At 41.9% G+C, this 26220-nt stretch overlaps 1 long non-coding RNA gene across 1 annotated transcript in view; it reads left to right on the forward strand.

Moving 5' to 3' along the window:
* Nucleotides 1–1337: 1337 nt before the first annotated feature.
* Nucleotides 1338–26220, forward strand: part of LOC110206668 (uncharacterized) — a 70324-nt gene continuing 45441 nt past the window's right edge. Inside the window, exons 1-3 of the long non-coding RNA XR_002323997.2 lie at nt 1338–1384; nt 4331–4382; nt 20227–20319. This is a non-coding gene — a long non-coding RNA (uncharacterized LOC110206668). The remainder of the gene's footprint in view (nt 1385–4330; nt 4383–20226; nt 20320–26220) is intronic.

The following is a 26220-nucleotide window of genomic DNA, read 5'->3' on the forward strand; positions in this document are numbered from 1 at the left end:
TTCCATAATCCATTTTCCATGTACCAATTATGCTTATTCCCCAATACCTAGCCTACTTAGCCATAGAGGTGAGCATGCATCTTCTAACACCTAGTTACAGTTCTACCTCTTTCATGTACTCTCCCCTGATCCTTGCAGTTGATAATAATAGTTTCCCCATAGGCTTTCATGTGGCATTTTATTGTAAAATTCTGATGCATCAATCACATTTAAGGCCTATGAGCACCCTGCCTCCAGTTTACGGGTTGGATACTGTGGGAGATACCCTGGCTTTAAACTCTGAGCATTTGCATCCCCTAAAACTACAGTCTGTGAATGCTCAACAATATTTTTGCCTTTATAATGGAACTGAGGATACAGTTAGTTCCAAACAAAGCCACTGAAATGGCACCATAAGAGAAGTCATAATGACACACTTGTCCCATAAAGCAAGGGCACCCTCTGTCACAAATACACATGGTATAGTGGGAAGAACAGAGAGATACTCTTGAGGTACATCCCTAGGAAAGGCTTGTGGCCAGGACATAGATACAGAGCAGCAACTCAGACTTCTGACATGTCAGGGCCTCTGAAATCTTTTACTGAAGTCACTATGCAAGGGCCAATGGTTCCTTAGTTCCAGCTGGGTGGACCTGTCCTTTTTTATAATCTCTGCAGGATCCTGCACCATTGGGCATATAGTCTGCGTGGGATCTACCTTAGCTAAAAAGCTTGGGTATCTCTTCCTGAGAGAAGAGCATATATTACCATGCTCTCCTATTTTAAAGCCTAGAGGTAATTTTTTTCAACTCTTAAAAAAGGCATAAATCCCCTTGCCTGGACCCACCTTCTTGTTTCATAGTTTTAACTGCTACCAAGACCTATCTTCTTCCCAGCAGGTCTTTAGAACCAAGAGTAGGGTCTACCTACCTAGCTAGTCCCCAGCAGGGCAAATGGGAAGGGAGTTGACAATGGCAGCCATGGAAAAACAGACTACAAAAGGGGACTGCATAGAGGGGTGCCCCCTCTCTCTCTGATTTCCCCTACACACACACACACACACACACACACACACACACACACACACACACACACACACTGTCCCCAGCTCCAGTGGTTCAAGCATGCACTCTAATGTGTGAGCACGCTAGTCCAAGGCCCCGGAGACACTCAAGGCTCAAACTTATACATCATTCTTAGACAAAGTGCTGATGTGGCACTAATACGAGTCTGCCTGGTTACTAGTGAGGCAAAGAGGCAGGGCTGTCTGGACCACTCAAAAGAGGGTATTCTCCAAATTACCTAATAAGGGATGAGGAATGAGGGGCAGGGCCCAGGAAACTTAACTCTAACTGTGCCGGAGCAAACAATCACGCAAGGACGAGGTGCAATACCAGGTCTCCAGGTCAGTTAAGTCTTAGTGTACATGCCTCTCAGGGGCTGTGGCCACACCAGTCAAACTGGTTTGAGCCGGCTCGCATGACTTTACACTTTGTCTTTCTTTTTGGACGTGTCTTCTTCCACCTGGACTTGGGGCCCCTCAGAGATCTCACAGTAGTTTGTGCTGATTATTCCTTATGGGTCCTATCTCTGAAGGCTCAGTATCAGCCAGGCAATGATTATTTATTTGCCCTGTAACTGCCTTACACCGCTGGGGATTCAGGGCTCCCCAGTTTTTCAGATGAGTGGAAAACAGAGGAGGCAAAGGCCCAGGGCCAAAGCCATGGTCCCTTCTGCAAGCCCAGTCTAGAGTCTAGCCTTTTTACACACAGATAAAGGCAGCCCGAGGCTCAGAGATGCTCTGAGGAGCTCCCTGTTGAGTAATATTTTATGTTCTAGTTAACTGTGTTGATGTCTTATACTTCTACTGGTCTCAAAGCTTCTAGAAGCCAAGGGGAACGTTTAGGCTTTATATCTCCTCTTGAGCCTAGCACAGCACTTTCTACAAATCCTAGGTTCTTAATACTTATTGAATGAAAGGATAAATGAATAAATGTGATGTATCACATGCCTCATCAGCCACTAATAGATGCTCTTGGCTAAAGAGTAACAGGTCTGGAATCAGGAAAACTCATCTTCCTGAGTTCAAATCTGGCCTCAGATACTTCTTAGCCATGTGACCCTGGACAAGTCACTTAACTGTGTTTGCCTCAGTTTCCTCATCTGTAAAATGAGCTGGAGAAGGAAATGGCAAACCACTCCAGCATCTTTGCCAAGAAAACCTCAAATGGGATCACCAAGTCAGACACGACTGAAAACAATTGAACAACAAAAAAAGAGCAAATGTTCCTTGATGCCTATAGCAAGGAAGAACAATTAGCAAATTGATTACTTAACTATATAAACTATATAGTTTATCCTTCATTCTCAAGACTAACTTTTCACTTAATGAAAGGTTCCTGCTTTGATGAGAAATGGGTTTTTTTTTTAATTTTTAGGCAATTGGGGTTAAGTGACATGCCCAGGGTCACACAGCTAGTATCAAGTGTTTGGTCTCAGATCAAATTTGAACTCAGGTCCTCCTGACTTCAGGCTGGTGCTCTATCCACCACACCACCTAGCTGTCCCATTTGATGAGAAATGTTAGTTATGCCAGGTAAGGGTTTAATGACCTTGGTATTAAGGAAGGAAAAGCAAATTTTGTGAAATTCAAACAGACTTGTGAAATACAAATATACTTTTATGTACTTGATGGTCTGAGTCAAGGCAAAAACTCAAGTTTTTGCTTAGAGAATAGAAATACAAACAAACTTTTAAAATTACTTTTGCTAATTAATATACCAGCTATTTCTTTGAGCATCTGCTATGTGCAAACCATTAATCTGGGAGTGAGGGGGAGCAGAAGGAGAGGAAAAGAAAGGTATAAAATAAAGTATAAGAACTGTTTATTGCTTAAGGAGATTGAAAAAAGAAAACAAATAAGCAATGGAAAAGTAAAATAACAATAGGACATTTAAAAAAATTATTGTTGAGTCCTTCTAGTAATTCCAACACTGTGACCCCATTTGGGGTTTTCTTGGCAGAGATACTGGACTGGTTTGCCATTTCCTTCTCCAGCTCATTTTACAGATGAGGAAACTGAGACAAACAGGGTTAAGTGACTTGCCCAGGGTCACAAGACTAGAAAGTGTCTGACATCAGATTTGCACCGAGGGAAAGGAAGCTTCCTGACTCCAGGCCCAGAGCTCTGTGCACTCTGGCGCCACCTAGCGGCCCTTTTGAAAAATACACTGCAACAAATGTTACCGCAGCATATCCAGATATAGTGGAAGGTCTGTTGGATTTAGAGTCAGATAGATGCCTTAGGTTCAAATTGTGGTTCTGCTACTCACTAGATGTGGGACCTTAGAAGAGTCACTCAGCTTTCATTGTCCTTGGTTTTCTCACCTTTAAAATGAAGCTATTGGAAATACGGCCTCTAAGGTCCCTTCAATCTCTAAATCTATGATCTATGGTCATCTACGATTGGCCGGTGAATAGAAATCCAGGTAGGTGGTGCGGTGGATAGCTAGAATATGGAACTTGGAGTCAGGAAGATCTGAATTTGAATCCTACCTCAGGCACTGACTGTGTGACCCTGGATCACTGAACCTCTCTGTGCCTCAGTTTCCTCATCTGTAAAAATGGGAATAATTATAGCACCTACCTCACAGGGTTGCTGTGAGGACCGAATGAGTTAACATATGTAAAGTACTTTGCAAACCTTAAGATGATACATAAATGTTAGCTATTCTAGAACAGTCCTCATTCTTCATGGCTACTGACAAATGTCTAATTATCTCTCATACACAAGGCAAGGAGGCTCATCATTAGGAGCTCTATTTTAAATTCTCCCTTCTCCTGGGGTTTTGCTCATTTTCTCTCACCTTCCAGGTGGTCCTAAACATCGATCATGGACTAGACCAACAGCAGTCAACACTACCAAAAAAAAAACCCACCAAAAAACACCTTCGAGTTGGCTTCATAGCCACAGCTGTTGCTATTCATGTTAATGAATAAGACAAGAGACTATTACAGGAGATTTCAGTCTTCTTGACTCTAAAAGCTGATGTTCTGTCTGCATGCCCATGAAAATGCATGAGTCCCAACTTGGCATGATCAAGTACATTGATAAACTGAACTTGGGGAGCTGATCTGCTTAAGTCATCCTGAGTCGCTTGCAGCCTTTGGCTCATCAAAGGTGAAGGTTACCCCAGAGGGCGCTCGGGGGCCCAAGGCAGCTTGGGAAGGAACTGGAACCCCACCTCTGGGCACTTTTTCCAAAGAAGGAGATGGAATAGTAGAAGATCCCAGACCTTTAGAGTTTGCAGGGACCTTAGAAGTCATTGATTCCAACTTACTTGTTTTACAGGAAAGGAAAGGGAAGACAGGAAAGGGAAAGATCCCTGTGCCAAGCTCCTGTGGTAAGTCAATGTCAGAGTTAGGAATAAACCCAAGGGTCCTGATTCTAGTGCCTAAATTCCCTCCACTGTACCACATGGTCTCAATAAAACAACAGCCATTGATTAAATGCTTATTAAATATCAGGCATGGTACTAAGTGTCCAGACACAAAAGCAGCCAACCTGAATTCATAATAAGGGCATATAATATTAATAGGTAGCTTAACATCAATTGAGGGCAGCTAGGCAGTGCAATGGATAGAGCACCGGGCCTGAAGTCAGAAAAACTCATTTTCCTGAGTTCAAATCCAACCTCAGACACTTACTATGTGACCCTGGGCAAGTCATTTAACCCTGATTGCCTCAGTTTCCTCATCTGTTAAATGAGCCAGACGAGGAAATGGAAAACCACTATAGTATCTTTGCCAAAACACCAAATGGGGTCATGAAAAAAAATGGTATCAACCACTCAACAAACCTTCATTAAACTCCTAATATATGCCAGCTGCTGGAGATACAAAGACACAAAATGAAATTATCTCTGTTCTCAAGATGCCTACAATCTTTTGGGGGAGATATGCAGGAGTATACATGTATTAAAATATATGTGAAATAAATATCAGGTAGTTGGAGGAGAATACTAACAATTATGAGAATATTGCTCTTTGCTATTAGCAGGCTCCTATTAACTTAGATATGATAAATCCACACATATGTTGTAGCTCCTTCCATCATGTCTCACTGGGCTGCCATTCAAAACTAATTTCTCTTGAAAGAAGCAGGAAAGAAGAGCGTCTTCCTTTTTTAAGTTTGCAGAAAGTTATATATTTTTAAAAATAAATCTATTTATTTTTACATGGATTTATAATCTCTTTTACTCTCACTCCCAGTTCAAACCAAACCAAGCCAAAACAAAAACCAAAACCCTCAGCAGAAACATGTATAGTCTAATGAAACAAATTCTCATAGTGATCATGTCCAAAAATTATGTCCCTCTTTGTTTTTTAAGTTCATCACCTCTTTGGTAGGAGGGAAGCGATGTGTTTTATCTTTAGTCCTCTGGACTCATGTTTTATCATTAGATTGATCAGAGTTCTAAAATCTTTCAAAGTTGCTTTTCTCTATGATATTATTGTCATTTTTATAAATTGTTCTTTTAATTCTACTCATTTCACTTTGAATTAGTTCATAGAGGTCCTCCTAATTTTATCGCTCTTATGGCACAATACTATTCCATTGCATTCATCTACCATAATTTTTTTAGCCATTTCCCCATAGAAAGATAACCATTGAGTTTCTGATTTTTGACTACTACAGAAAGAGCTGCTATAAATATTTTTGCATAAATTTGTCCTTTCCCTCTGTCTTTGATGTCTTTCAGATGTACTCCAGGTAGGGTTATAGCTGAGTCAAAGGCTATGCTCAGTTTAGTAACTTTTGGGTCATCATTCCAAATTGCTTGTGGAGTGCATTCTGAAGAAAAGTGATTGAGGACTTTAGCTCTTATTTAAACCCGAGAAAGGAGAAAATCCTAGGAAACCAAAATCACCAGGGAAAACAAAATGATAAAACTCGAGAAATTCCCAGCCCACTGATATGAGATCTGAAGAGTTTGAGGAGAAACTTGATAGAAGCTTATCTTCCTGGTGTGGTTTAGGCTGGGCTCTGTCTAAGAAGAATCTCTGATTCCTTCCATAAGTAGGAAGAAACCTCCCTGTACGGACTCTATCTTTGCAATAGCTCTCTTGGGAGAAACAGCAGCAACAAGTAATGTTTATTGCTGACACCGCTCCCTGAGAGCCAGAGAAAATTACACAGAAGCTATGTTTATGTCTGTGTGCAATCTTCATCATTGGTGCTCTACTCCCTGAGGCTCAAGGAAGAGAGAGGAGGAGGGATGCTGTAGCAATAACTCTGGGAACAATTCATTGAGAAGGTTTCTGATATGTGCAGAAGAAATTGTTTTCTCTATGGGGTTATTAAAGCAGAGGGCACAGCATAGCTCATCCTACTATTTATTCCCTTTTCTCTGTAAGCCCTCAACTATATCCTCATCCCACCACTGATGAGGATGGCTGAGCCTCGTATTCCAATAAAGATTGAAGTTATTGGATAGGAGCTCACTCAACTTCCCTCCTACACTCCTCCAAACTTTTCGTTAGCATTTTCCATCACTCCTGCCTTGGAGGAAGAGTTATCTCCAATGCCCACAAATGAGAATGCCCTGACCCGTGTCCTTGATCCCATCCCTTCCTGCCTCCTTCCTCCAGAACTTCACTCTAGCAGTCATTCCCTCCTTCCTGGGTGTCTTCAGTCTTTCTCTCTTCCTACTTCCTTCTATCTGCCAATAAATATGCTTATGTCTCCCCAGTCCCAAAAAAGCCTGACCTCGATCTTTTTATTAGCCCATCCAGCTACAATTCCATCTCCTTCATCCCCCTCACAGTCATACTTCTTGAAAATGAGGAGGAAATTTATAACAAACATAAAGAATCACAGATGGAAATGCAAAGAGGCAAAAGATGGCATGTACCTTTGTCGTTCAGTCATTTCAGTCATGTCTGACTCCTTGTGACCCCATTTGGGGCTTTCTTGGCAAAGATACTGGCTTGCCATTTCCTTCTCCAGCTCCTTTTACACATGAGGAAACTGAGGCAAACATGATTAAGTGACTGGCTGAGAGTCACACAGCTAGTAAGTGTCTGAGGTCAGATTTGAACTTGCAAAGATGAGTCTTCCTGATTCCAGACCTGATGCTCTATCCACTGCTCCACCTAGTGGCCAATGTGTATCTATCATGTATTTATTCTCTTTATGTTTATTCTGTATCTACATGTATACATGCGTATATGTATGTATTTATAAGCACATATGTGTATGCATGTCCCTATCTACTTATGTGCACCTATCTGTCTATCTACGTGCTCTCTTCTCCCCAATGAGTTTCTTGAGAGTAGGGATATTTACAAGGCAAAAAGGGAGGAACCGGCTCCTGAAGAGCGATACTACTAAACAGGGATGGCAGCCATAGGAGGAGGAAAGACACTGATGGGAAACAAGGTAGAGGAGACCCCCTCACCCCTGTTCTCAGCTCCATAGGCAGGCTAATCAGACATTCAGAAACACAAGCAGCACGCTCCTGTCCCAGGCCCCGAGGCACTCAGGCCCACATGCACATAAGGTTGTAGACAAAGAGCTACTTCCCCATCACTTGTGGGCTGAGACAGTGGCTCTAGGCCGGAGGTGTCAAGCACAAGACTGTTAGGGACTCAGGCAGACACAACGCTCTGGAGTTAGACTGAACCAGATTAAAATGCAACAAAATAAATAACAATGCAATATAACAAAATACATTTTTAAAAAGCCCAGTAAAACACAGATAGTATTACATTTTAAAACTAAGCCAACATGTGTCAGGCTGGGATCCTTATGTACATGTCAATGGGCCTCCCTTTTCTCCTTGAGTTTGATACCACCGACGTGAAAAGAAGGTTATTTTCTAAGTTGCTTAATAGGGAATGAGGAATGATGGGGAGAGCCCCAGGAAGCTGAACTCTTAACTATACCACAGCAAGCAAACAGCCAGGGAAGGGAGGCTGTCTCAAAGTCTGGCATGCATATGCATCCTGGAGGCTGGGGCCATACGAAACCAACTGGTTTTCACCAGCTCACTGAATTGTTTCTTTCTTTGCATTTGCGTAGCCATAATAGGCACTTAATAAACTCTTGTAGGAAACAGCTGGTAGTTGGGTTGGAGTGGAATAAGTGATATGGGAAGGTAGGAAATAAGCATTTATTAAGCTCCTACTGTGTGACAGCTGTGCTGAGAGCTTTACAAATATCTCATTTGATCTTCATAACAACCTTAGGAGGTAGGTGTTATTATTATTCCCATTTTCTACTTGAGGAAACTGAGGCAAGCAGAGGTGAATTGACTTGCCCAAGGTCACATAGTTAAGTGTCTAAGGCTGGATTTGAACACAGGTCTTCCTGACACCAGGACTGGTCCCATATTCTCTAGCTGAATGAAGAACAATTTGAAATAAGGCAAGAAAGGCCATTAGGAGCCAAATTGTGGGGACATTAAGAGCCAGATTAAGATGTTTCTTTTTGATCCTAAATTCGATAGAGGGCCATTGAAGATTCTTGAACAGGAAAATGGCATGGACAGACCTGTGCATTAGAGATTTTGGCAGCTGGGAGAAGAATGTAGAGAGAGAGACTAGAGAGTGGAAAAGAGGAAATTATTTCAAAAATCCAAGAAGATGTGGCATGGAGAGCTGAGAGAGGGAGAAGCATATTAAGCCACTCTCCTGCATGTAAGACTCACTCCAGAAAACTGGGCTACATCTCTCAAACATCCCTCAAACCCACCCTGTGCTTTCTCACTTCTAGGCTTCTGCTCATATCTGGAATCCCTGCCTGTTGAATTCCTACTTCTGGTTTATTTTCAACAAAATTTGTCTTATTTTTATAGATACCTTTTGTTTTTAGATCACATTAATTTCTAAACAGATCACTTCTCCTCCTACTCCTCTATGACCCTTCCTTTGTAGCAAAGAATTTAAAAGAAAAGGAGGAAAAAAGCAGTTCTGAAGAACTAACCAACCCATAAAACCATCTAGTCTGGACCCCCCCACCCCCACCATTTTAGAGATGAAGAAACTGACACCCAGGGTTGTGACTTGCCCAAGGTTACATAGTTAATAAGTTCCAGAAGCAGAATTTGAATCCAGATCTTCTGATTTGTTTACTAGTGAGTATAATATTCCAAATCCATAGTCCCCTACTTCTGCCATGAAGATTTTCTTAATTGGTTGCCAGGGCCAAGCTTGGTTATTATAGTCATGCAGCTTTCAGTTTGGCTTTTGCTCTTTCTGTTTGCATTGTAGTCATTGAGTATGTTCTTTTCCTGGTTTTGCTTTTTTCACTCTACATCAGTTCATATAAACCTTCCCCATGTTTCTCTGAATTTTTCATGTTTGTAATTTCTTATGGCACAACAATGCTCCATTACATTCATACACCACAATTTATTTAGCTGTTCCCCATTCAGTGGGCACTCAATTTATTTCTGGTTCTTTGCTTCTACAAAAAGTGCAGATATAAACATTTTGGTGAATATGGATCTTTCTTTCTGCCTGTGACCTCCTTGGGGTATTTGCCTACCATATACCAAAGGAGTCAAAATGTATTTCATCACTTTCTTAGGAGAACAAAGGGGAGAGAGAAAGCATTTATTAAATGCCTGCTAAGTGCTATATAAGTTATTATCTCTTTCGATCCTTACAACAACCTTATGAGGTTATGTTATTATCCCCATGTTATAGTTGAGGAAACAGAGACAGATAGAGATTAAGTGATTTATCCCGGGTCACACAGCCTGCAAGTGTCTGAGGCCAGATCTGAGCTCAGATCTTCATGATTCCAGGCTCTAACACTTTATCCACTGCACCATCTGGCTGTCTAATTCTCAGCATAGTTCTAAATTCTGCCCAGAATGGTTACATCAATTCACAGCTCTACCAACAATACATGAGTATTCCTGCCTTCCTATAGCCTCTTCCAAACTATTTTCATCTTTCACCATCTTTGTCAACCTGCAAAGGAGATTAAAGCCTAAATTTTCAAAAAATTTGTTTTCTCTTATTAGTAATTTGGAATAATATTTCATCTTGCTATCAATACTTTGCAATTTTTCTTTGGAGAACTGCTTATTAATATCCTTTGACTAACTACTTATTCACTGGAGAGTGACTCTTGGCCTTGCATATTTGCGTTAATTCCCTACTTATCTAGGCCATCAGATACTTATCTAAGGTATTTGACACAAGTATTTTCTTCCCAATCAGAATTTCCATTCTTATCCTAACCATTTTCTATTCAACCTTCTTTATTAAATCTTTTCTGCTGTCCTCTAGTCAGCAGTGATTTTCCCCCTTGCACCTCGTACAGTACTTTGTTTCCACTTAGTTACTTAACAGTATATTATTATTTATGTCTGTCTTATATCCTTTTACTATGTAAGGACCAGCATTTCATAGTTCTAAAGTTGTAAGGTTCCTAAGGAACCTTCATGTTACATGTGAGGAAACTTAGGCCCGGGGTGGCTAAGATCACACCGGTAGTAAGTGCCGGAAGTGAGAAGTGCCTTTGACGCTGAAGCCAGTGTTCTTTCTGCCTTCTGTGTTTCCTCCTTCTTACACAGCATCTTATCTAAACTTTGCCTCTCATTCAGTGCCTTGAATAGGGCTCTGAACACAAAAGGTGCTTAATCAATGTATATTAAATGGAATTGAGCTAGAAACATTCTCCAAAGATTTTACATGAAAACATCTCTCCAAAATGTTCTGAATGGAAGCCTGTGTTTTTCAAAGCAGAACTAAGGCATTTTTTTCTTAAGAGATAGAGGCTCTTTTTTTAATTCCTGCAACTCAAAATATCATCTCAAAATATTGCTCAGAGCTAAGATCTTAGTTCTTTCAAGAGAGTGAGTTTATCTCCTTTTACGAGGAGAAATCATAAAGTTACAGACCTAGAAAGTGTCTCAGAGGCTGATTAGCTCATCTCTCTAGCCTGAGCTGTGAATCACCTGTATAATTTTTGAACATTGGATACCTGGCATCTGTTAGATGCACATTAGTGACCAATATCCAAAAGCCTGTGAGTGACCAGCAATTTCCTTTCATCTTCCTGAAGGACCCCATTCTGCTTTTGGGGAGCACGAAGTGTCAGGGTGTTTTTCCTCATGTTGAGCTGAAATGTTGGCTACCTTTGTTTGACCACAGAGATTTCTGATTCTCCTGGGTCACTGTCATGCTAGAAGCTTAACGAGTTACTTCTTCCAGGGGATTTGCAGTCTCAAAAACAGGCCTTGGAGATTATAATGCTCAACTCAAAGAAATGCATCTGTAACAGTGAAACTTCATGAGCTGGTGATGGGCCCAAAACAGAAGACCTTTCCAATGCCCTTTCACAGCCCTTGGTATATCACTTATTGCACTAATACGTAAGTAGAGTCCTGTGCCCCAGACTGTCCCAACCCCATGTGATACCAGCCTGGATCGCAGCATGCTCTGTGGTGATGTTGTCTGTGCCCCAGGAAAGCTGGAGGATGGCCTCAGAAGCTATGACAGCATTGACTCTGGCCATGGCCTTGACCTCTAGGTCAACCCAGAAGAAGAGCAATGATAGGGCAAAGCAGGGGTGGGAGAAAAGAGTTGGATTCCTGGAGACTTTAGAGGAGACAGCGTAGTATCAGAGTCAGAACCCAAAGCTGGGAGTCGAGAGACCTGGGTCCTAGGCTTAACCCTGCTGCTAATCTGCTGTATGATCTTAGACCTGCTTTTTTTTTTTGTGCAGTAAAATGAAGCGTTTGAATGAGCTGATCTCTAGGGGCCCTTTTAGCACTAAGAATTTGCAAGATGCCCTTGTGGGAAAGGAATTAGGAAGGCAGTATGGTGTGGTGAATAGGGTACTAGGCTTGGAATCAGTAAGACTTAGGTTCAGATCTTATCTTAGTCACTAGGTATATGATACTGGGTAAGTCACTTAACCTCTCTGTGACTCGGTTTCTTGATCTGTAAAATGAAGTAGTTAAACTCCATGGGTTCTATGACCCCATCACAGCTATAATTCACAGTACTGGCAAACCATAAACATGGGTTTGAGCCCATGCCTCTTCCTAGGTGTGTGACCTTAGCTAGGTCATTTAATCACAGAATTATTGAACACCAGAGCTGGAAGGGACTTTGTTGTTGCTGAATCGTTTCAGGCATGTCCCACTCTTCCTGACCCCATTTGGGGTTTCTTGGCAAAGATACTAGAGTGGTTTGCCATTTCCTTCTCCAGGTCATTTTACAGATAAGGAAACAGAGGCAAACAGAGTTAAATGACTTACCCAGGGTCAACCAGCTAGTAACTGTCTGAGGCTGGATTTGAACTCAAGAAGATGAGTCTTCCTGACTCCAGGCCTAGAGTCCATCCACTGTGCCACCTAGATGCCCAGAAGGGACTTTAGAGATCATCTAGTCCTATCCTTTCATTTTACATATGGAGAAACTGAGGCATTATAGAGGAGCGAGGTTTAGAATCCAGACCTCCAAATCCTCAATCTTATTCCCTTTATACAAGATCTGATCTTAAGCTCCACCTCTGTAGATTGAAGAGTTTTGAAAGTGGTCAGTCTCTAAGGGCCCTTCCAGCCCTGACCATCCTGTAGTCTATGGTTCCTTCCAGATCTACTGTTCTATGTTTTAAGGTCCTTTACAGACCTAAACTTCCGTTCTAAGGTCCCTTCCAAGTTCTGATGATCCTGTGAATTGACTAATAGCTTTCTCTCCATTCCAAGCATTCCCTTCTGCTGCATCGCTGTCTTTAAGCAACAAGAGTTCCGGGGACCAAGGGCTCTTCCCTGTGGCTACAAACTACTCTTTGAAAACAGAAATAGTAGGATTAGTCCAGGCAAGAGAAGTAGCCTCTAATGATACTTTACAGAGAAAACACATGCACTAAAGCTGTCGTTAAGAAAGAAAAAAGAAAATAATAATGTCTTCTCTTTCTGGAGCTGGCCATTTGGAGTAAAAAAAAAAAACAACAAACTACTACCAGAGCACAGGAGAGATGATTGTTAATATTCTTAGACTGTGTTGCAAGCACTTTTATTGTACACTGCAAAGATATTTCAGGTCTATAACCTCTTGAAGGAGATAATATTCAAGGATGGTTTGACCTCATCTGTAGCACTCAGTTAAATGGAAAAACTATATTCACTGAGATTCATTTAACATCACCCCTGGGAAACATGGCACTTTGAACCACAAGGCCGTAGTAAGCAAGGTATTATAGTGAATAGATTCAGAGTCTGAGAACCAGAGTTTGAATACTGGCTTTGCTTTTTGCTAGTGATGTGATTTTCAGCAATTCAGGTCACCTCTCCAAGCCTCTGTTTCCCCATCTGTTACATAAAAAAGTTGGGCTAGATCAGGCCTTCTGAACATTTTTATGTTTCATAGTTCACTATCATGTGCAATCTGATGAAGCCTATGGACCCCTTCTTGAAATGTTATTTTTAAATGCATGAAATAAAATACATAGGATTACAAAGGGAATACATTCTATTGAAATACAGCTATCAGAACATTTTCTTCCCTTTCTTTCTCTCTTTCTTTCTTTCTTTCTTTCTTTCTTTCTTTCTTTCTTTCTTTCTTTCTTTCTTTCTTTCTTCTTCCTTCCTTCCTTCCTTCCTTCCTCCCTTCCTTTCTTTGAGGCAATCAGGGTTAAATGATTTTTCCAGGGTCACACAGGTAATAAGTGTCTGAGGACACATTTGAATTCAGATCCTCCTGACTCCAGGGTTGGTGCTCTATCCACTGAATCACCTAGCTGCCCCAGAATATTTTCAAAAAAGAAGCTCATGGACCTAGGTTAAGAATTCCTGGAGTAGACTTTCCGTCTCTAAATTCTATTCTAAGTTTATTCTAGACATCACTGTGCATTTGGTGGCATGTTACCCCAATTACTGTCAAGGTAACTAGAACAACTAACCTTTTTGGAGTGTGTTCAGTCATTTTTCAGTTATGTCCAACTCTTATGACCCCATTTGGGGTTTTCTTGGCAAAAATATTGGAGTGGTTTGCTATTTCCTTTTCCAGATCATTTGACAGATGAGGAAACTGAGGCAAACAGCATTAAGCAACTTGTTCAGAGTCACACAGCTATAGTAAGTTCCTCAAGTTGGAATCAAACTCAGGAAAATGAGTCTTCCTGACGTTAGGCCCAGCACTCTATCCACTGCACTACCTAGCCTTTTTGGAGCAGTCACCTTGAAAACTCAGACATATAGAAGACAAAAGAACACTGGATTGAGGGTCAAGGCAAGCAAGGTTCTAGTTTCAGTTTGGTTGATAGCTTTGAGACTATGAAATGATGGCAAACGCCATGTGGCCTAACACAGAGCGAGAGTGTTTTTTTTCTTTGTGGTCCTGTTCATACTTCAGTGTCTTTGCCAAGGAAACCTCATGGACAGTATTGTTGATACGGTCCATGGGGTCAAGAAGAGTCAGACACGACTGAACAGCAACAACAGTCCTGATGTTAGTTCCCAGGATTCTACTCCTCTACAAGTGACTTTTCTAGCAGGATGCAGTGGGAAAATCACCAGAGCTGGAGCCAGGGGACCTGAGTTCCCGACCTGGATCTTCCTTCTGCTTGCTGACTTTGTGGGATTAGGCAAGTCACTTACCTGCTCTTTCCTCATCTTTAGAATGAGGTGGGAAATCAGACCAGGCGACTTGTAAAGGCCCTTCCAGCTCTATACTCATGGCACTATGAAGGTGCACATCAGTCCGTATCAATGTGAACCAGTGGGTCCCTTTTACTCAGCTTGTTCTTGCTGTTCTAGTCCTGTCTGACTCTTGTGACCCCATGGGGAATTTTCTTGGCAGAGATATTGGAGTGGTTTGTCATTTCCTTCTCCAGCTCATCTTACAAATGAGGAAACTGAGGCAAACAGGGTGAAGTGACTTGCCCAGGTTCATACAGCTGGGAAGTATCTGAGGCCAGATTTGAACTCAGGAAGAGGCTTCCTGATTCCAAACCCAGTGCTTTACCTACTGTGCCTTAGCTTGCTATGTACAATCCCAAGACAGTACTTTCCTAGAGTTTCTTTAAGGTATTACCTGGAGCAGGGATGGGGAAGCTGCGACCTTGAGGCCACATGTGGCCTTCTAGGTCCTTGGGTCCAGCCTTTTGATGGAGTCCGAGTTTTACAGAGCAAATCCTTTTTTTAAGGAGATTTGTTCTGTGAAGTTTGGATTCAGTCAAAGGGCCACACTTGAGAACCTAGAGGGCCACACGTGGCCTCCAGGCCACAGGGTCCCCACCTGCCCTAGAGGATGCCCATGATGAAGTGCCACTCTTGACGCCCAGTCCTATTGGAATATCCAATATCTTCTCTCATTAGAACTCCCTAATGTCTTTTACAGACAATGCATTTTGTTGTTCTCTTCAGGGTTTTAGATTCAGGTTTGCATGACGTAGTGTTGCTCAAATTCTAGTTGTGCTACACTCTGCTTGCTCCCCGCAAAGGATCATAGGGCAAGGTGATCACGGGGCTGCAGAAACAGGAACGGCAGAACTCTGGTCGGGTGGTGGAGGCAGTGGATGACAAGCTGTATAGATGGGATGAATCTGTCTCCTACCTCCTTGAACTTAACTTGAAAACTTCTCCCCAAAACAGAGAGGGAGAAAAGAGTGTTGAGTCAGAGGACCTGAATTCTAATCCTGACTCTAGCATTTGTTATTTGTCTAACCTGGGTCAAATCACTTTAACTCTTCTGGGTCTCAGTTCCTTATGTATCAGCTGAGACTAGTGACTTTCTAAAGGTCATGCAGATTGTAAGTAAAAGAAACAAGTCATCTGACTGCAAATCCAGAGCCCTCCTCACTATTGTCTGGTCCCACCCTCCCATGCTAGGCTAGTCTATGACTATCTGCTTCCATGTTAATAAGGAAGCAGCTAGGTGGCCCAGTAGACAGGGTATCGGGCCTGGTGTCGGGAAGACCTGAGTTCAAATCCAGCCTGAGACACTTACTAGCTGTGTTGGCCTGTCTGTCACAATTTCCTCAACTGTAAAACAAGGGTGATAACACTGCCTTCCAGGGTTGCTATGAGGTTAAAATAAGATACTATTTGCCAGGCTTAGCACAGTGCCTAGCACATTGCAGGTACTTAATAAATGTTTGCTTCCTACTTTCCTTTGGGTGAAGCTATTCAAAAGTGTGAGCCAGTGGAAAAGCCAAATTTGAAGTCTGAAGATCTGGATTTGAATCCTAGTTCTGATACTTATTACCTTTGTGATATTGGAAAATTCATTTTTCTAGTTCAGAGAAATTTGGGAAGATTTACAAGAGCTATTTTAGAGCAAAGTAGAAAGAACCAGGAAAATAACTGACATGATGATTATAATTATGTAAAGGAAAACAACATTGAAAGAATTGAGAATCCTGATAGTGGAGTGCTCTACCATGACTTCAGAGGATTGAAAGGAAAGCAAGGGGCAGCTAGGTGGTACAGTGCATAGAGCAGTGGCCCTGGAGTCAGGAGGACCTGAGTTAAAATACATTCTCAGACACTTAACACTAGCTGTGTGACCCTAGGCAAGTCACTTAATCCCCATTGCCTCACCAAAAGAAAAAAAAAAGAAAGGAAAGGAAACCACATCTCCTATGCTTTGACTCTTGGCAAAGAGGAGATAGACTGTAGGTATAGAATAAAACATACATTTTCAGACATGGCCAGTGTGATCATTTGCTTTTCTTGGCTGTATTCTTTTATTACAATGGAAAAGTCTAGGGAAATGGGTGTAGGATCATTAAGAACGAAAAAGAAAAGAAAAGAGGATCAATAAAGCATTTAAAAAGAAAAAAAAATTACTTCCATTCCCTGGACCTTGGTTTTCTACCTTGTAAATTAAGGAGCTTGGATGAGATCATCTCTATGTTCTCTTCTAGTATTAAATCCTATAATAATTTCCTGTTCCAATCAGTTTAATCTCTTCCTAAATTATTAATTTCCAGTCTAGAGTATTTACTTCCTCTTCCACTCCTTTCCTGGAAGAAAAGAGAGGGATGGAAAAAAATGGTAAAAATCAGCTGGATAGGGCAGGAGGTTGGGTCTTGGCTCCAGACTACCATTCTGTGACATCCTCCATGTCTGTGGGCCTCTCCTCTAGCTCTGTAAACATGATCCTGCAGCCTGGCCAGCTCCTTCTTCCATTCCCTCAGATATTGCAACATGGAACCCTTGCCAGCTAGCAGCCAGACTGGGGCTGAGAGCCACTCAGCTACCTGCAATGTTACTAATGAGAGGCATTCTGGTACTCTAGTCTGAGGAGAGATTCCCACATCTCTCTGCCTAGGGGCATCACTGCTGAATGTGTGGGGATTCCAGCTGTAGATCTATAATCATACTGCAATCCTTCTGGTGACTCAACCACAGAGGAAATCCCTGGGCCTTCCTCTTCTCCCTCCCAATGGGGACCGTCCCAAGGCAACAAATTCCCAGTGCAGGGCAACCACCTTCTCTTCAGCACTCAGCTATTTAAAAAGTAAAATGAAGCAACTGTGGGTATGCCTTGTTTGATGGAAAACCCAATATATGAAATTCAAAATACAAAGCCAATCAGTTAAAAGGGTAACACATTAAAAAAGGGATCTGTCTTACAAAAAAAATTCGACACCTTTCTCTTTAAAAGAACACTCCCCCTTAATGCATTTAAACTCTACTTGATTAAAAAAAAAACCCAACTGCATGAATACCTTTCTAGAAACACATCTGCTATGGAAAGTGAGGGGGGCCTGTGCCCTGAAAAGCGTCTTCTGCATGATATTGCTTTCATAAATTTTGATGATGTGCATTAGAGAGAGAGAGAAGCTGACATTAATTGACTAATTTAATAGAATAGGCATCTCTAGTGGGTGAGTTTTAATACCAGAAATGACATCTGAATATGAAACTAATGGATGGTATTTGACTAGAAGGTGGGGATGAAGTATATCTGTGAATATAGGGTGACTCAGGGGAAAGCTGGAAAGGAGGTTGTTGGGCACATGCCTTCATTTAACAAAAGAGGAAACTGAGGCCTAGAAAGGTTAAAAGACTTGTCCATGATTACATAATAATAATGATAGCAATAATAGCTAGGGTTTATATAGTGCTTTAAGGGTTTCAAAATACTTTATATCACTCGATCTTCACAACAACCAGTGATAGGTAGCAGAGTTTGTGATTGAAATCCAATTCTTCAGCTTTTTCTACTGTGTAGTGGAGCCTAGGGCAGCTGGGTGCTATCTACTGAGCCGAGAGTCAGGAAGACCTGAGTTCAAATCTGGCATCAGACACTGACTAGCTATGTGACCCTGGGCATGTTACTTAACCCTATTTGCCCCAGTTTGTTCATCTGTAAAATGAGCTAGAGAAGGAAATGGCAAACCACTCCAATGGTGGTTTCCAACTGAAATGACTGAACAACGTAGTGGCATTGCTATCAACTTCCCACTAGGATCATACACCAGGGGCTAAAATGGTCTGAGAAGTATAACAGTCTAACCCTGTAATAGTGTAGAAGAAGTTAAATTGGTCTATAGGGGCCATCCCAGGGACTATGGGCCCAGAGCTCCCCTGGAAATTTCTGGAGACTACAGAGACGTGGTGACTCAGTGTTTGGGCCATCTGGGGTTAACTAGCTTCCTGGCTGCATCAGGACTTGTAGTGGCCCGGCAATGAAAGGGCTTGTTACTCTGAAGTGATACAAAAAGCCCTGAGCAATCTCTTGCTCCACCCCAACCTGGCAGTGAAGTACAGGGCCGAATTGGGTAAGAGGAGACAGCTTCCAGTCCTCTCTCTTCTTGGACCTCCCAGGTGGCATCATGTAACTCTAACACCTCCTGGGAAGGGTGGAGGGTAGACTAGTCCTTGCTTCCCTCAGTATCCTATAGCTGCTCTCAGTGACCACCACAGAAGGGAGATTAACACTGAGGGACCGTGGGCCTTGACTCCTGGCTGACTTTTCCATTGTGTGTTTCCTTTCCTGAAGAGCCAAGAAAGCATCAGCCTCAAAGTGAATGAGTTCAGACTTGGTTACTATCCTATGAGTTAGTGACAAATGGAGGTCCTGGGTCCATTAAGTCATTCTGTCAATATAATGTGTGCTGTGCATCTTTTATGTTTAGCATTTTCATGCATGTGAATAAATACCTGTCCCATACCTGATTCATACTGTATGTTAAGTACCTTTGTACTACCCCCTTTTGTAAGATCATGAGCCAAAAGCTTCCTCTAAGCTTTTAATAAACTGTTGCCAGGATGCTGGAACAGATGGTTTACCAAGCTAAGTAGTGTGAGAAAAGGGAGCCTGGCATACCTTTCATTAGAGGACAGGCTCCTTCAGGATTGAACCTGCTTCAAACCATGTGCCTGGGTCGAGAGCAGAGGACCCCTTAGAGGAGAAGGGAGCCACCTTGGGCTGAACATCGGTTCCTTATTGTTAAAGAGTAACAGCCTACAGATGCAGGGGACCTCGGAGTCCAACTTCACCATTTCATAAATAAGGAAAATGAGGCCTAGAGAGAGTTAATGACTTGTCCAAGATCATACAGCTAATAATTGGCAGAGCTGGAATTTGAACCCAGAATCCTCTGATTCCAAATGCAGCGTTCTTTCTACTGTATCACATTGTCTCCCAAACTGAGTTTTTTTATTCATTTCTCCATCCCTGATAATTCATTACCTACCCCCTGCTGCGCCTCACCCTATCTGTGAGCTTTGAAAAGGACAACTTTGATTAAAGCCTGAATTAAGACAAAGTATTATATCATGTTTAGGGCCCATATCCTGACCTTTTCCATCCTTCCCCTCTCTTAACACCCTCACCCCCTCCACCCCTACAAACCACCCTCTCTATTCAGATTCCTTCTGTTCCTCAATCTGGGGTGGGGGGAGGCTAAGAGAGAAGAAGGCTTATATTTCAATGCTCTGGGATCACTTTGTGAAAATTCATCCTGTTTACGAAAGGAAAATGCTCCCTCTTGTGTCTTTGAAGAGAAGAGAGCCAAACTCTGTGCTCCATGCTCTCTTCAGCTTGGGCAGAGAGTGACAACTTGAGGGAACAGAATGCTTCACACCTGCTTTCCTCCTTTGGCCGACCAGCTGTAGTCTATATCCTTTCCTGACTGTGGAAAATTTTTATTTCAACTGCACATAGCCAGAATGAAATCTAGTTGTCTGTTCACCTCTCTGCCCTCTTTTTCTGTGCTGTGTTAAAGATGGAAAGGAGGTCATCTGACTCAACCCCTTCATTTTACAGATAAAGAAACTGACCTGAGGTGAAGGAGGATAATGTCAGGACATTCCGCATTACCCTCTAAATAGAGATGGGGAGAAAATACGAAGAATTCTGGTAAGTAAAGTGATTTGCCCAAGGTCGTATAGCTAGCAGGTAGTGGAGCTAGGCCTAGAATTCATGTCTCTCGACTCCTTCCCCCAAAAAACTTCCAGATTATCTCTAAATTTGTAAGCTGGCTCAGCGGTATGCCTCTGGGACAAGAAGCTTTATCTTTTTTCAGCCTCAGTTTCCTCACTTGTAAAATGAGATCATTGGATTAAATGATCTGTAATGTTCCTTCAAGCCCTATGCTAAGGTCCCCTCCCACCTCTAATATCCTGTGTCCTGAAGTCCATTGTGTCTCTGACATTCTATCTTTTAAGATCCCTTGAGGCTTTGGCATTCTTTGTTCTAAGGCCCCATCCAACTCTGACACTGTATTCAAAGGTTCTTTCCAGCTTTCACATCCTTTCCATCTCTAAGTAAGAACCTACCATCCTGTGGTCCTGTTCAGCTTTAAAAAGCTGCATTTGTAAGATCTTGAAAGACAGGTCACCTCTTGGTACCCTGGCATTCAATTCCCCAATGCTGAGCTCCTGATCATTGCCCTTCTATTGGCCTCTGCTGAATGATAGCTTCTTCCAAGCACAAACTTTTCCTTGGCTTCTTTAACCATTTGTTGTTTCTCTTATCCATCAAATTTTAATGCCTCAGGTTCCTATTATTTTGCCTTTCTTTCTCTTCCTTTCTCTGCTCTGGCAATTGAAGGTGTCGTACTGTACATAATGAAGGTATCTGTGGTTCTCTCCAATGAACAGCATTTCTCTACCTAATACAATTAAGTTTTGTAGACCTTTATTTTTCTTCTTTGGATATGATGTCACACAATCTTCTTTGAGTTCATGCACTATCCTAACCAAGAATAACATGGATTAGAATATTCATTTTTGTGTTAGTGGAAGATGGAATTCATTCTCACATCTTCCTTGGCCCTGGAATTTAATTCTTCTATCCCAGTCTAAGAACCCAAAAGAAGCCAGATGGCCTTGTCTAAGAACTGAAGACCATCCAACAGACCCAGCAGTGATGACATCCTGCTTCCTGCAGTTCAGTTACAGGTATTTGAGATGAAGGAAAACAGCCCCACCACAGCTCTATTGGCCTCCAAAGAGATGTGGGGAGAAGTGGGAAGGACGGTGGGGGACTGAGAAGGGAAATTGCCCAGGCATATAAATAATGGTTTCTCATGGAACAGGGGGACTGTTAGAGTGGCTGTGGTATGATGGGAAGGCGAAGAGCTGTGAGTTGGAATTTTGATTCTGCTGCTTTGTAGAGGAAATAGACTGTCTCATATTCCTCATCTCTAAAATGGCCATGATAAGAAACCTTCTCTTCAACCTCATGGTGTTATGATGCACTCAAATAAGATAACTGTGGGTGTGCTTTGTAAACTGTAAGGTGGCATTATGACCACCATTGTTACATTTATATAATAGTGATTGATGAGAAATCAACAGTTTTATTTTTATTACTGGCGCCTTGAAACTTTAGAAATATGTTTGTAGAATATGTATGCATAACAGAAAGAGTGTTGGCCTAGGAACTGGGAGACTTGGCTTCTCATCCCAGCTCTGCCCCTATTGGCTGAGTAGTATTAGGCACCTATATTCCCCTTTCTAGGACTCAATTTCTTTCTTTGTAAATAAGGGAATGCAACTGGCAGCTTACCACTCCCAGTTCAAAACATCTATGAACTCTATGCACCATCTTTAAAATTATTTTTGATGCGTTTTAGAAACAACTCTATAATTTCCTCATATCTTCTAAATAAAATTTTTCGTAGTAACACAGAACTGCAGTTAAGCAAAACGAATTAATAGATTGATAATGTGATATGACCAATAGCTTCCTAATGCAGTTTCCTCGACTTCCCCAACACAGCTTCCTTCCCACTCTCTCCTCCCCAGCACACTGATTGGCCCTAGCTTCCTTCATAAGGCTGCCTGGCTTAGTCCCAGCCTGGATTGTCAGTGCCTCTCACATTTGTTGGGTTCCTGAAATATGTGAGTCACTGCCCAAATGACTGACTGACCAGACATATTTCAAGATGAAGACAAAGGGTGGACATGTCCAGAGAAACTAAGTGCCACTAAGATCCTCACTGCATATCCTTGCTGTGTTAGGGCAAAGTCAACTTCCTCCTTTGTTAAATGTTCTGTGACTTGTGAGTGCCTCATTTCATCCCTCCATCAAACCTGAGCTAAGAGGGTGTTGACATTAGAGGTGCATCTCTAACAGATCATGACTGACAGTATGATTCCTTACCTACAGTCTACCACCATTCTGTGAAGAAGAAGGAAATATATTACATCACCACTGCACTTGAGTCAAGATTGGTCATTGTAGTGATACAAATCCTGATGTCTTTTAGTCTTTTTCTCTTTCACATGATTACCACCATTATATATGTTGTTCTCTTGTTTCTGCTCATTTCACTTTGCATCAGTTCATACAAATCTTCCTAAGTTTGTCTGAATTCCTCACATCCATTCTTTCTTATTTCAAACTTGTGATTTCATTAATGCAGTTTTGTTTAGTTGATTTAGTTGTGTCTGACTCTTTGTGACCCCATTTGGGGTTTTCTTAGCAGAGATATGGAATGGTTTGCTTCTCCAGTTCATTTTACAGATGAGGAAATGGAGGCGAATAGGGTTAAGTGGCTTGCCCAGAGTCACACAGCTAGTAAGTATGTGTGGCCAGATTTGAACTCAGGTCCTCCTGATTCCAGGCCTAGCACTATATCCACTGTGCCACATAGCTGCCCTCCTCAATGTGAGGGACTGTCTAAAAACCCTCTTCCCATAATCTATGATAGGTGCAGCTCTAACACCAGTGCCCTCTTAGCTCAGATTTGATGTTGAGATGAAGTGAAATACTCATAAGTCACAGAACTTTTAACGAAGGGGGAGTTTTACTTTGCCCTAACAATGCAGATCAATCTGTCAACAATGCTTTCTTACATTTATATGAGCCAAATTACTCCATCATTCCCCTGTAGAAGTACTATTTTCAGTTCTTTACTACCACAAATCACTGTCTAAAGAAGGATGGTAAGACACAAATTAAGATGGACTTGTAGATGTTAAGTACTAAGTGAGTTTCAAGAGGGAAGGTCTGTGCCAACTTGAGATCAGAGAATGCTGCATGGCAGTATAATAGAGTGAAAAGTATGAAGGATTTGGAGTCAGAAGTCCTGGGCTCAAATCCCTACACTGCTACTCTCTCTGTGATGTTGAACAAATAACCTAACCATTCTGGGTCTCAGTTCCTCATCTGTAAAATGAGGGGCTTGGACTATTTAGCCTTTGAGCCTCTTTCCAGTTCCAGTTATGATTCTATAAGGTGGCTTTTGAGAAGGGCTTTAAAGGATGGGTAGGAATTCAACAGGAGGAGAGTTTAAAGAAGAGTGTTCTAGTCATAGGAATCAACTTGGTCAGAAGCATGGAAGGCAGAGAGTCTGAGGTGCTTTTAGGAGAGGGAGATTTGTCCAGTTTGGCTGGAACAATGAGAATCTGGAGGGAAGCAATAAGAGATGATCTTTTAAAGGTAGACAGAGCAGATTCCCTCCCCTCAGTATTAGGAACAATGTGGGACAGATAAAATCTGGTCCACATATCATTGCATTGGTTAGGGAGATCCAGTTCAAGAATGGCTAATCCCATGTGGTTGGATAGTATGTTCCCAGAGCATGTCAGAGTGAAAAATCCTAACACATGGCAAGCATGAAGGCTGGCTTGGATGCCAATGTGGGTAGTGGAGAATTTAAACCATTTGAAGGACTCAATGTCAAGGGAGTTCATATCTCCTGTCGACATCTGAACGCACCTTGGAGGGCCTCCCCAAGGAGGGCCACCCATCTACCCTCATTAGTACCAGCTCCTTTCAATCACATCAGGCTTTAGAGGGAAGCCACCCTCACACCAGACTTCAATAATCCCTGGTCAGATGGGATGGGGCTAGGCCTGAGGGATTTAAACCAGCTGCGGCCCTGTGCAATATGATTGATGTGGGTTGCAGGGGGTGGAGTGGGGGACATGGAGGGAGGGTGGGGGCAATCTTTTCCATGTGAGTGAGCAGCCGAACTCAGTGTTGCTGACAGGGGGCCTTGGTGCTTAACTAGAAAGAGGGAAGGGGGAGGGAATGAGGGAAGGGAAAGGAAGGAGGAGGCTTGTCACTATGACACCTGATAAGAGATGGAGAGAAATAATTGTTCCATTGGGAAGATTTTCCTTATAATTAGAGTCAAAGATGGAAGGAATATTGGAGATCCTTTCATCAATCTCTTCATTTTACAGATGAAAAAACTGAGGCCCAGAATGAAGAGGTGGCTTGCTCCAAGTCACACAAATAATAAGTAAATAGCAAAGCCAAGCTTCAAACCTAGGTCCTCTGATTCCACATGGAGTGTTCTTTCCATGAAACCTTAGCCCCACTGGCATTGGAATAATGCTTTTGTTTAGTGACATGTTGTGATGTGACCAAAAGGCCTGTGGGCTGAGGGTCAGGAGAACTTCTTGTTCTGTCTGCCTCTCTTGCTGTTTTCCTATGAGTTTCTTTTTCTTCATCTATAAATCATGGCATTGGGCTTAAATGATTTAAAAGTTTCTTCCAGCTCTAAAATGCTATGATTTCATGACTCCTTCCAGATTTCATAGATTTCTCCCTGACTCCAATCTGTCCCCACTCTAATTCATCCATCCTATTTTCACAGCTGTGAAACTGATATTCCTAAAGCTCAAGTCTGACATGCCACTCTCCTCCTCAAGAAACTTCAGTGGTTCCCTATGCCTTTAGGGGGCAGCTAGGTGGTACAGTGGATAGAGCCCCAAGCCTGGAGTCAGGAAGACCTAGGTTCAAATCCAGACTCAGACATGTACTAGCTATTTGACCTTGGTCAAGTCATTTACTCCATGTTTGCCTCAGTTTTCTCATCTGTGAAATGAGCTGGAGAAGGAAATGGCAAACCACTCCAGTATCTTTGCCAAGACTTTCATTTTTGTCTTTGTATCACCAACACCTTGCATAACACCAGGCACATGATAGGAATTTAATAAATGCTACTGGAATCAAATTAATTCATTAATTCAACATATATTAATCAAGCACCTGCCCTGTGACAAAAAGTCAGACATGACTGAAATGATAAAATACAATTTCTTCTGTTTTCCATTTAAAACCCTTCACATTCTGGCTCCAATCTATCCTAATCTAGACTTATTTCATATCACTTTCCATCACCCACTGTAAGTTTCTGCCACATTGGCTTTCTTGTTACTCCCCATACATGACTTTCAATCTCCCACCTTTATGTCTTTCCATGCCTAGAAGCCGTGTGCTGCAGCCATTGGGGAAAGCTGATTGTTAAATTTTCCATGGGAGCATCCGTATCTCAGAAATGAGCAAATGTTATAAATCAAGACTTGCTTTATTGTTTTGTTGGTTGTCTGGGCAAGAAAGTGATGGAAAAAATGTTAATAATGTAGATTACATTTGTGTACATTTTTTTTCCTGGAGAGGCAGTTGCTAAACCTTTATTAGCACACCCCTGCCTGGAAGGCTTTCCTGTCTCATCTCTGCATTTTGGAACCTTTAGCTCTCATTCAGAGTCAGCTTAAGTACTATTCCCATGAGAGACCTTTTCTGATTCCCCCCAGTTATTAGATTCCTGCCCTCTGAAATTTGTATTATTTTCTTTATATTTGTACTTCCTTATGTATCTACATATTATTTTGACCCAGTAGAATGAAGACAAAGACTTTCATTTTTGTCTTTGTATGACCTGCACCCTGCATAACACCAGACACAGAGTAGGTCTTTTATAAATGCTGATGGAATTGAATTGTTTCATTCATTCATTCATTCATTCAACATATATTAATTGAATGCCTGCCCTGTGCTTGGCTCTATTCTATGAAT

The sequence above is a fragment of the Phascolarctos cinereus genome, unplaced genomic scaffold (assembly GCF_003287225.1).
Source record: "Phascolarctos cinereus isolate Bilbo 61053 unplaced genomic scaffold, phaCin_HiC Scaffold_2;HRSCAF=192, whole genome shotgun sequence".
In the NCBI taxonomy this organism is placed as follows: domain Eukaryota; kingdom Metazoa; phylum Chordata; class Mammalia; order Diprotodontia; family Phascolarctidae; genus Phascolarctos; species Phascolarctos cinereus.